Source organism: Lithobates pipiens, unplaced genomic scaffold, assembly GCF_037356315.1.
Source record: "Lithobates pipiens isolate NorthernLeopardFrog02 unplaced genomic scaffold, aLitPip1_a1.2 Scaffold_3, whole genome shotgun sequence".
Lineage (NCBI taxonomy): Eukaryota > Metazoa > Chordata > Amphibia > Anura > Ranidae > Lithobates > Lithobates pipiens.
This window is the reverse complement of record NW_027507790.1, coordinates 37,839,568-37,851,493: the sequence shown is the minus strand read 5'-3', so window position 1 is coordinate 37,851,493 and position 11,926 is coordinate 37,839,568. Positions and strand designations below refer to the sequence as shown.

Sequence of the window (11,926 nt, the reverse complement as noted above, 5' to 3'; positions counted from 1 at the left end):
CTGGCCAAAACTAAAGGAGTATCCACCCTCTTCCACAAAGACGCTCCCTTTGTGCTGAAGCAACAATTGGCCGACCCCGAGGGGCGATTTCTATTCCTCAAAGGCTCATGGGAAGGGTCCCCTATAACCTTCGCTAATGTTTACTTCCCTAATACCTCCCATATATCTTTCTGCGACAAAATTGTAGGGGAACTCAAATGGTTTGCTGAAGGATGCATCCTTCTTGGAGGAGATTTTAATGTCCATCTTGCACCCCTGAAGGACACCTCCACAGGACACACGCAAGTGCCGTATAGAACACTCAAAAGAATAAAAGCCCTCCTGCAATCATTAACACTAGTGGATACATGGAGATCCATGCACCCCACAGGCAGGGACTATTCCTTTTTCTCCGCACCACACAAAAAATATTCGAGAATAGATTTGATATTCATTTCACAAAGGGACCTCGGTAACCTGCTCTCAGCGGAAATAGGCATTATAGCCCTCTCCGACCATGCACCTACGGCGGTTACACTGCAGCTAAAAGCGCCATGCAAGTCTGTATTTAACTGGAGACTGAACTCCAACCTCCTCACTGATCCAATTATAAAAGAGGACATCCTACACGCCATCAACACCTATTTCGTTCACAACATTGACACTGACACAACCCCTCTGAATAATTGGGAAGCACACAAATCTGTAATTAGAGGCGAACTTATTAAATGGGGTGCCAGGAAAAAGAGGGAAAGGGAAAATGAAATTAATAACCTCTCCCAGCAAATAGCAAACCTTGAATTGCAACACAAACAATCCCAATCACTCAAAGTAGAAAATCAATTAACTCAACACAGGACCGCCCTAAGACTCCTGTTAGACATGAAACTTAAACGCTCCCTGTTTTTTAAGAAAAGTATTTTTTACGAACACGGAGACAAGAGTGGTAAACATCTAACCAAAGCTCTAAAAGACGCCACGCTGGCGAACCATATCCATGCGTTGAAAGATAGGAAAGGCACTTTGAAACACAACCCGGAAGAAATAGCACGTATATTCCATAACTATTATTCTGAACTGTATAAACTTCCAGCCCAACACAAACCGCCTCACCTTACACACACGAAACTGGATAACATACATGATTTTCTACGGAATAGCGGACTCCCATCACTGACAGTAGAGGATACAAACGCACTTGAGGACCCCATAACTGCCACTGAAATCTCAAACGCGATTGCAGACCTGAAAGCAGGGAAGAGCCCCGGACCCGACGGCTTCACATCACAATATTATAAAACTTACACCACTGCCCTAATAAAGCCCCTCCGTTCAGCCTTTAATTTCTTGGCAAAAAACCAACACGACTCCCAATCCTTCCTCATGGCGCATATAGCTGTGATTCCTAAGCCCAACAGAGAACACACGGACTGCGCAAACTTTCGACCCATCTCACTCCTTAACATAGACCTAAAACTCCTAGCCAAAATCCTAGCCAATAGACTAAAACCCCTTTTAGCGAACTTGATCGGCCCTGAGCAAGTGGGGTTCATGCCGGGGAGGGAGGCCCGGGACAACACCATTAAGGCCTTGAACTTGATACATTTTGCACGCAAATCCGGCACCAAGGGCATGCTGCTCTCTACCGATGCCGAGAAGGCCTTTGATAGGGTCTCCTGGGAGTACATGATGGCTACATGCTCGCACATTGGCCTTGGAGGAAACATGTTGTCATGGATCTCAGCTCTCTATCGGAACCCCCAGGCCAAAATCAAAATTAATAATATTCTCTCAGAACCCATATCCATTCATAACGGTACACGCCAAGGCTGCCCCTTGTCACCCCTTCTCTTTATTCTGACCCTGGAACCTTTAATTAGAACTATTAACCTAAACAAGGACATACAGGGATTTACACTAAAGGATAGAGAATATAAAATTGCTGCTTATGCTGATGACCTCCTATTCTTTCTCACCAACCCTCACGTCTCGATACCCAACCTACACAAAGTATTTCAAACCTTTGGATACATATCCAACTTTAAAATAAACCAGTCTAAATCGGAAGCCCTAAACCCCTACCACAGAACCTCCTCGAAAATTTACAAACCAATCACCCCTATAAATGGGAACGGGGCGCCCTTAAGTATTTGGGTATAAATTTATCCAGCGACATTGAAAAACTATATGATGCAAACTATAAACCCCTACTTGCCACAATTAAAAGAGACCTCCTTAAGTGGAATGCAAAAATGTTTTCCTGGTTTGGGAGGGCCGCCATATTGAAGATGACGGTACTCCCTAAACTTCTGTATGTATTTAACGCACTACCAATTAAAATCCCGGAACTCTTCTTTAAAACATTAAACCAAATTCAAAGGCGATTTTTGTGGGCTGATAAGAAACCTAGAATCCAATTCCGACATTTAACACTGGCTAAAGGAGATGGGGGTATAGGACTGCCCGACTTCAAAAAGTACCACCAGGCTACCCATGTCACAAGAGTTATAGACTGGCATTGTCATGGCCTGAATAAGGATTGGGTTCAAATAGAAAACAATTTGGCAAAACGCGGCATCCTCTACCTCCCATGGTGGTTTCATGCCAGACAGACCAAACTTATAGATCACCCACTAATTGAAACAACAATAAAGATCTGGCAAACACTGGTAAAATCACAAAAGATCGCAACAAACCCAGGTCCCCTGACGCCACTCGCGAATAACCCTGACTTTATCCCAGGCCTGCACCACAACCTACCACAAGACTTTCTAGTGCACACATGTATATCAGGTACACAAGTTAAGTCATTCGAAACTTTGACCGAGGAGGTGGGGGAGCTGTTTCCTGGAAGTTGGTTCTACATCCAATTAAAGGATTTCCTGGTAAATAACAAATACAAAAATCAATTTCGCCTCCCATTGACTCAGATTGAGAATATATGTTTACAGAGATCACCAATAACGAACACCACATCTCTTGCATACTCATTGCTAATTCAAGCGTCACAAGCTGACAAAAACAAATTCAAAACAAAGTGGGAACGTGATCTCCAGACAAGCATATCTGAGGAGCAATGGAATAAGGCATGCGTGCTGGCACACAAGTGCTCCTTAAGCTCCAAATACCAGGAAATATCCTACAAAATTTTAGCTCAATGGTATATTACGCCACAGCAAACCAGGAGATGGTCTCCCTCCACCTCAGACTTGTGCTGGAGATGTACGACTCACAAGGGTACCTTCCTGCACATATGGTGGGAGTGCCCGCTAATACAAGCCTATTGGGATGCAATCAAATCCTGGATAAAACACATAACAGAAACTCGCCTAGAATTGAACGCGGCTATGTGCTTGATCAATCTGGTCCCCACCAGTTTAAGCCGCTACAAAAAATCATTGTCCAGACACTTATTCACGGCCGCTAAAACACTGATACCAAGCCATTGGAAAACAACCAAAACACCGAGCATTACAGACTGGTTAGACAGAGTGCAATACATCTACAAGATGGAGGAGATTGTGGCTACCAAACATGAAAATGGCACGAACTTTATCAGAACATGGCAGCCATGGCTGATCTTCACACTCTCCCCTGAATTCCGCACGCTTTGAGATTAAACTCTTCAGCATCTTTTGACCCTCATCACGGTGGGAGCAAAGCTTAAGCAGACATAGAACCTTTCTAATTAACGGAGTTATGAATGATAGCGATGGGCTGATCACACCCCACACCCCCCTCTCCTTACCCCCTACCTCCCCCCTCCCCACACCCTCCACGCCGTTCTCAACTGTCCCCAAACATTATACGCTACTTTGCGTCTTCAATTGTGTCCTTACTCCAACCTAGCCGCTACCGAATCTGAACACAGTGGAGATGTACTTATATGCTATGTGGTTTACAGATTGATTGCAATGATATTTGTATTCAGACATTGAATGTAAACCGGATCTTATTTTCAATAAAATCTTTGATTGAAAAAAAAAAAAAAAAGGATCATTCGGAATTTTGCTGCAAAAACACCCATATTGTATGAATCCTGGGAGTGGTATGAAATGGTGTTTATACCCTAAATCACAAGAGGAGATGCTTCCAAAAATACCATACAAAAACACCACAGAGAAATATGCACCTACGAAGGCTACCAATTCAATGGAAATGGTCGTTTATTGGACATATATATATATATCAAAATAGCATATATATGTGGCAAAGGTCAACCTGGACTACAAAACGAACTACATCAAAAATTTTCACCCCAGTGAAAACTTAGCTCCCCCCTTGATGAAGTAGTGGTCTGGTCTGTAAAGGTCTCTATGTGTAAATATGCATGGCCTGTGCCAGGGGTGGACTGACCCATCGGTCATTCGGCCACGGACCGAGGGCACGTGCTGCTAGGAGGCCTGTGAGAGCCTCTGTATCCGCAAGAAGGGGATTCAGGAGGACACATCTGTGATTCCTCTCACAGCGCGCCGCTCATTGCCGGCTCCTCCTTCCCTCCTGTCCACCCCAGGTGCTTGTACATGAGATCACCTGGGATGGATGAGAAGAGAGGAGGGGCCGGCAACGAGTGGCGTGCTGTGAGAGGTATTCAGGCTACAGGAATCAGGTGACCGTGAGGCAGACAGGTGGTATAGGGGGCCCGGGCCCCAACAGGACTGCAGGATGCCCCAGGATATTCTCCCGGTCCACCCACCCCCCACAGTGGTCCTCCGGTACCCCCCCCCCATCACACCCATTGCTCATTGAAATGCCGTTTGACTTTGACTATGACAGTATGGCCTGATTTTTCCGACATGTTTTCTGTAATGCTTTCAGGGTAATGTGGCGTCATGCATGATGTGATGTTTCGGGGTATTATTACTCTGCGCAACACATCAGGCATCATACCGCAGGATGAATGTAGTTTATTTGTATGCTTGGAACTGTATTGTTATGTAGTGTATTTATGCGCTGCATCGCAGTACAGAGTGGAATGTACCATGTTCAAAGTATTTGTTTTTTGTATATTTTCTTGCAAAATAAAGTATACATTTTCAATCAAAAAAACTATCCACAAGTTGATTAGAGCATCAGACATTGTTGAGACTGTTCCAGGCCCCCCTTCAGCTGTTGCAAAGTGGACTGGAGGAATGTTTCTTCAAAGAGACTCACCAACAGGCACAAAGATCTGGCATGGATGGCAATTCAAGGGGGGGTGTCGGTCAGGACATTCATGCATGCCATATAGTGCCATTTTATGAGCATTATAGGCCCCCGGGCAATACAGTGCACTGGGGCCCTGTCTACACAATCACGCACGATTGCCCATGAAATGCAGCTTTACTATGCCCATGAATGCAGCCCCAAAGTGCCCACCATTGCAGCCACACTGTATCCGTGAATGCAGCCTCTCTGTGCCCATGAATGCAGCGTCACTGTACCAATTAATACAGACTCGCCATCACCTGGTAACACACACACACACACAGCAGGCATCTCCTCCTCTGTATCACAGAGCTGGCTGGGTCTGTGTTCGGCGGCTGCACTGTAACAAGGCCCTGCCCCCCAGACCGACTCGTTGTGATAGGCGGAACATTGATTTAATCTACTATTACACGAGCCAGTCTAGGGGGGGGCAGGACCTTGTTGCACTGTGCCACCCAACACAGACCCAGCCAGCTCCATGATTCACAGGAGGAGAGAGGGGCACTGCAGCCGCAACTCAAAGCGGCCCCAGGGCAGCCAGTCTGTCCCTGGCTGTGGTTGCTGAGCAGGCAAGGAGGGAAACTTCTGAATTTAATGTTTCACATTAACAGGCCGGTGATTGGTTGCTTGGATCGTCCGACAACCAATGCCCTGCTATTTTAATGCGTAAAAGTTAACTCCAGCAGTTTCTGCCCCCATCCAGCCCTGTGATACTGGCCATTGTCCATTGAAGAAGAGAGCGGCAAAAATGTCTGCCGGGTGCACATGAAGTCATCATGGGCACTGACGGCCACACATTTAGTGGCGGCGGGCTGGGTGCAGGTCGCAGGCCTTAGGTTGCTGGCCCCTGCTCTATATCGTGTGTGAAGCATTGTCTGGAGCCTGTTCATGGAACCAATAGAAAGGAAAGAACTATGGGAAGCTCAGTCCTAGAACCAATAGGAGGCGGAGCTGTGTGACGAGTCATTTGAATACAATACCCACAATGCAGCAGTAACTCAAACAGCCTGTCTTACATATAGATAGTTATAGATGATTGGTGTAAGAAATGTGTACACGTGTTATTTGTAATATGAAATGTTTATAGGACAAGTAAGATATAAAATAGATAGAAAATGAAGCGTTCCGATGTGACTCCCCCTGAGCTCAGTGCGATGTTCCTGTAGGAGGGTGCTCACTGTTGCCATCTATTGGTAGCTTTGCGCAGTGGCAGTATTGTAGCCAATGAAGTTTAACTGAGGCGCGATTATTGCTAATTGAAAACTTTTTACCAATACCCCGTCATGACGACTTGCAATATAGTCGGCAATGACAATTTTTGACAGTCTCTAAGGAGACTGAATTATCCGGTACAAGAATAGAACTAATGATGCTGCTAATAATGAAACTGGTATATGTTTTTGTTAAAATTACTAGCAATGTAGTTTCGTTTTAAGCACTAGACATCTGTGCTATAGCCAAAAGATAGCTGCAGCGCGGATGCCAATTGCTGGGAGGACGTCCTCCTGTTTACTTCCGCAATGCGCGCTCCCGCATCGGGGAAGTTCTGTGCTGGCCATGTCACTTGGACACAGCCAGTCACAGCGGCTGTTTACAGTACAATCGGCGTGTCCAATCATATATGGTCCCCCATCGGATAGTGTCCGCTGTGGACTGCGCAGTACACAGCACACACAGATTCCAAAAATGACCGAGGATGAACTGCGCCTGCGCCGTGATTGCAGGTTCTATCCCCACCATCCAAGTGAACATAGAGTAGGAACATAAAAGAGCCGAGCGCAGCGAGGCCGAACCTGAAGCGTGGCGAGCAAAGCTCGCCCACGAGGGGCCCTCTAATTTTCCCAACGCTATGTCCGCTTGGATGGTGGGGCTATCACCTCCACTCACGGCGCAGGCGCCGTTCATCTTCGGAGACTTTCCGAAGCTTCTTCTGCCCCGTACTGCGCATGAAAAGGTTTGGTATAGCTCTGGTTGAGGGATCGATAGACTTCCGAAATGGAATACTGTCTTTCTGCAATCAAAGCATCCTAAGGATGTCTGGAATCGTTTGGTTTTGTTGGGGCATGTCTTGGCAATGAAATCCGTGTATTGCATGACATGGAATGCATGGTGGGGAGGTAAGTTGTATTCCACAGCCAGGCGGTCGTAGGGTTTCAAAGTTGAACAATCTGCTCCCTGGTAGAGGGAGTGGACCAGGAAGAGTCCTTTGTCCCTCCATTTGGAGAAGGGTTCATACTGCAAGCTCAGTGTGAGCATTGGATTCTTTTGAATCGGTAGAAACCTAGACACAAAAGGGGAGAGACCCAGCTTTCTCCTTGTCTCCCTCCAGGCCACAATCGTGTCTCTGAGTAGAATGTTCTGTTTAAGGTGAGTATGGATGCTCTGAAGGTTGCTATGAAGAACCGTGGCCAGATCAAAAGGATTAGCCACTGCTGGCTCCAGATTATAGTTGGAGTAACAGGACGACCTGAGAATCCAGTCCATCCCATTTCTAAGCAAGGAAGCTATGTTGTACGCCCTAATGTTTGGAGGGCCGGCACCACCATCACCTTTTGGGAGGTATAACTTAGTCAGGGCTATTCTAGGTCTGCCCCCTTTCCACAGGAAGTTTGTGAGGGCCCTGTTGATTATCTGAATATCTTTATGCTTTAATAACAGTGGCAGCTTTTGGAGTGGATAGAGAAGCCTTGCATTTGGTAATGGTTTTTGGTAATGCTTTCAGGGTAATGCGGCGTCATGCATGAAGTGATGTTTCGGGGTACTATTACTCTGCACAACACATCAGGCATCATACCGCAGAATGAATGTAATTTATTTGTATGTTTGGAACTGTATTGTTATGTAGTGTATTTTATGCGCTGCGTCGCAGTACAGTGTGGAATGTACCCTGTTAAAAGTATTTTGTTTTTTGTATATTTTCTTGAAAAATAAAGTATACATTTTCAATCAAAAAAACAGTGGCAGCTTTTGGAGTGGATAGAGAAGCCTTGCAAAGCTAATAATTTTAAACAAGGCGCATCTCCCAAAGAGCGATAGCGGCAACCTCGCCCAGGTCTCCAGTTCCCCCCTGTATTTTGGCAATTAGAGAGAGGAAGGTTCTTTGCCAATGTTTATGCCTAAGTAGGTAATGTGTTTATGGTTAATACGAAAGGGGGAGACAGGGAGTCGCAAGTCATGGCTGGTCTTTCCTAGCGGTAGTAGTTCACTTTTTGTGAAGTTTATTTTTAACCCCCAGCACTGCCGGTATGAGATGAAAATGTCCTGAATGACCGGTATGTCAGTGTGTGGTGAAGTGGTAAATATGATTATGTCATCGGCAAATGACGCCACGCGAAGATTTTCCGTTCCGAAGGGAATCCCATGAAGGTTGGGTGAACTCATGAGGTGTCAGGAGAGGGGCTCAATGATCAGGTTGAAGAGTAGAGGGGAGAGGGGGCAGCCCTGCCTCGTACCTTTGTGGAGTCAAATGGGGTTGGACTGGACTCCCGCAGCAATCACCGTGGCCGTGGGTGCAGAGTAAAGAGTGTGTATTAAAGTCAGAAAAGGGCCTGAGATACCAAATTTTTGTATCACTAGCGACAGCCATTGGAAATTCACGTTATCAAAGGCCTTTTCCGCATCCAATAATAGTATGGCTATGTTGTCGGAAGGCCTTTGATTAGCGAACTCCAGGGCTGAAAGCACTTTCCTAATGTTGGATGCTGCCGATCTGCCTTTGGTGAAGCTGGCTTGTGCAGGGTGTATGAGTGAGGGCATTATGGTCGCTAGGCGAGTGGCCAGGATTTTGGAATCTACGTTGAGTAAAGATATGGGCCGGTACGATCCAGGTTCCTGCGGGTCTTTACCCTTCTTGGCTAGAAGTTTTATGTGGGCTTGATGTCCTGTTGGGAGGTACGGGCCTCCCTGCCAGATTGTATTGTATACAGAGAGTAACGTAGGGGTTGCGTGTTCACACAGTAGCTTATAGAACTCGGGAGTGTAGCCATCAGGGCCCGGGGATTTACCATTTGTTAATCCGCTAACAGTTTTGGTTACCTCTTCCTCGGTGATCGGGGCATTCAGCATCTCCAAATCATCGGGAGCTATCTGGGGGAAGGAATCAGAGTCTAGCCATTGAGAGGCCAAAGACTGATCCATAGGCTCGTGGGCATTGAGAGAAGTGTAAAAATGTTTCCAAAGTGTTGTTGACAGCTTTAGGAGATGTGGCCATGGTACCATAGGGGTAACACAGGGAAGCAATGTGAGTGGGGGTGTAGGTGCCCTTGGTGAGCCTGGCCAATAGTTTTCCTTTTTGCTTTGTTCCCATGGACATGATATTGTAACTGAGTGTAGGACATTTTCATCTGTTCTACATTACTAGCCCATGTGTCAAAGAAGCTTCTAGCGTCTATCCATGCCTTGCGGTTGTCCTCTGTATTTTGTGTGCGGAGTAGGGAGTGAGCCTGTCTCACTAAGGCGCTCGCTGCCTGGTAGCTTTCGAGGGTTTTCTTCCTGTGGGCAGCGGTGAAGGCTATTATCCGCCCTTGCATAAATGCCTTGCCCGCTTCCCGAAATAGGTTGGGGTTCTCCTTATGGGAGCCGTTATTGTGCGAATACTCCATCCATGCTTCCTTAAACTGGTGGAAAGCCGCTTTCTGGGTTAGATAAAACGGGAATCTCCATTGTCTGTGGTTCGGGTTGTGCCTAAGGGTGTCAAGAGTAATTGAGATTGGGGAATGATCTGAAATGACTAGACCGTGAATGTTGGTGTCCCCCACCTTGGGGAGCAGAGAATGGGTGCAGAAAAAATAGTCGAGTCTAGCAAACGACTTGTGGACTGGAGAATAAAAAGTGAACTCCCTATCTAGAGGGTGGGATAGCCGACATGCATCTACTAGCCCCAGGGCTTGTGTCATGTGGTAGAGATGCGTATCTGGTGTCTATGGGGATGGTACGTGGCGTTGTGATATCCTCACTGTCGCAGTAGGTCAGGTTGAAGTCACCACCTACGAGGTGTAGAGCATCTAGGTCTTTGGCCAAGTTCGTCGTTAGGTCACTGAAATATACCCTACTAGGGGAATTGGGGGCATATATGTGCATCAGCCTAAGCTCGCCAGCTGCAAGTTTAATAAGAATGGATATGTACCTGCCCTCTGTGTCATGGTCAGAAGAGATCACATTGCAGGCCAAATTTTTATGGAGTAAAATTAGAGTGCCTTCTTTCCGGCCTTGGGAAGCTGAGCCCAGCACTGTGCCCACCCAAAGCCTACGCATGCGAGAGAACTCCTGCTCCTCCAGGTGTGTCTCCTGGAGTAGAGCAATGTCCGCCTTCAGCCTCTTCAGGTGGTGGAGTATTAGCGACCTTTACCCAGGAGAGCGCAATCCCTTCACGTTCCAGGAGAAAACGCGAAGGAGCTGCATTGTACCCGAGGGGAGGGTAAGCTGCTCAAAATACTCTGAACTGCTGAGAAGAGAGTGAGACCTGTGGATCGTAAAATAAGCATTAAGGGTACTCTTTTTTTTTTAACTTAAGTGAACCTTCCTCCCTCCAGGTAGGGGATAAAGTACAAGCGAAAAGGGCAACAAGGGTAAGAGGGGTGGTGGATAACTCTACAGTCAAAGACTTATCTTTTTTCCTGTATGCAACTTCAACACCCGGAGATACGCTAGCCCGCAGCATGCGGGAAAATTAAGAGAGAAAAGAGGAGAAGGAGGAGATCAGAGGACAGGAGCAGGTCTCTGTCATAACATAGTGCAGCCAAGAATGAATGATTGCCTCATTTCAAGCTGAAGAGGGGGGTAATGAACGATCCCATATGGAGAAGTTGCATAGGGCTACTCTGTAAAACAAAAAAATACAATGATCATATAGAACATTACCAAGAAAAACTACTTGAACCTTGCGGAACTATATAAAACCGAAACACAAATCGTTGAGCAGTGACCATGATAATCAGTTTAGTGTGAGGGCTGGCTGCGGAGATTGCCCCACCACTACCTAAGTGGCGCAGGAAGATCAGCAAACGGGGGACAATCATAGCGCCATAGAGCCTTACCCAGACCATGAAGCGACCATTACCTAAGAAGCTGTGATGTCAGCGAAAGTCAGGTTGATCAGAAGGTGAGGTAGACTTCAGGCGCTTGGGAGGATCCTTCCGGGGACTGCGTTGTTCTTGCGGGCCCTGCCTCACCTTGTCCACGTAGGAGTCCGAAGTGGAGTGTGCGGTCGTGGGCGTACGTAGAAAAGTGTAGGCCTTGTCCGCTGACTGGAATGTAAGCTGTGTCCCGTCCGGGGATTGAAGCCGTAGAGTCGCTGGGTAGGCCAAGATGAAGCGGATGTTCCGTTTGAACAATTCTGCGCAAATCGGTTGAAATTCTTTTCTTTTGCGTGATACCTCCACTGAATAATCCGCGAAGAGCAGTCGTTTTTGCCCCTCCACCACAACGGTGCGTGACTTACGAAAACTTTGAAGAATGTCCGTGCGGTCCATGTAGTTGAGGTATTTGGCAATGACTTGCCGCAGTCGTTTGTTGTTGGGGGATGGCGCCCCTATGCGATGCGCCCTTTCCACTGTGCAGTGCTGATTGAGGCCCAGGGCCGCCGAAATGGTGGTGGAGCATAATACAAGTAGCATGTCAGGCTTGTGCGATTCTGGGAGGCCGATGATCCTCAGGTTGTTCCTCCTTGAGCGATTCTCGAGGTCCTCCATGCGATCGTGGAGATGTTGGTCTTGTACGAACTTCTCGAGTGCCGTATTCATATTGTATTGATCATCCTCCA

At 46.9% G+C, this 11,926-nt stretch overlaps 1 non-coding gene across 1 annotated transcript; it reads left to right on the top strand.

The window, feature by feature from the left end:
• Positions 1-6,361: 6,361 nt before the first annotated feature.
• Positions 6,362-6,503, top strand: LOC143941795 (U4 spliceosomal RNA). The gene has a single exon (XR_013264423.1). It is a non-coding gene; the product is annotated as a U4 spliceosomal RNA (small nuclear RNA).
• The last annotated feature ends 5,423 nt before the right edge of the window (positions 6,504-11,926 follow it).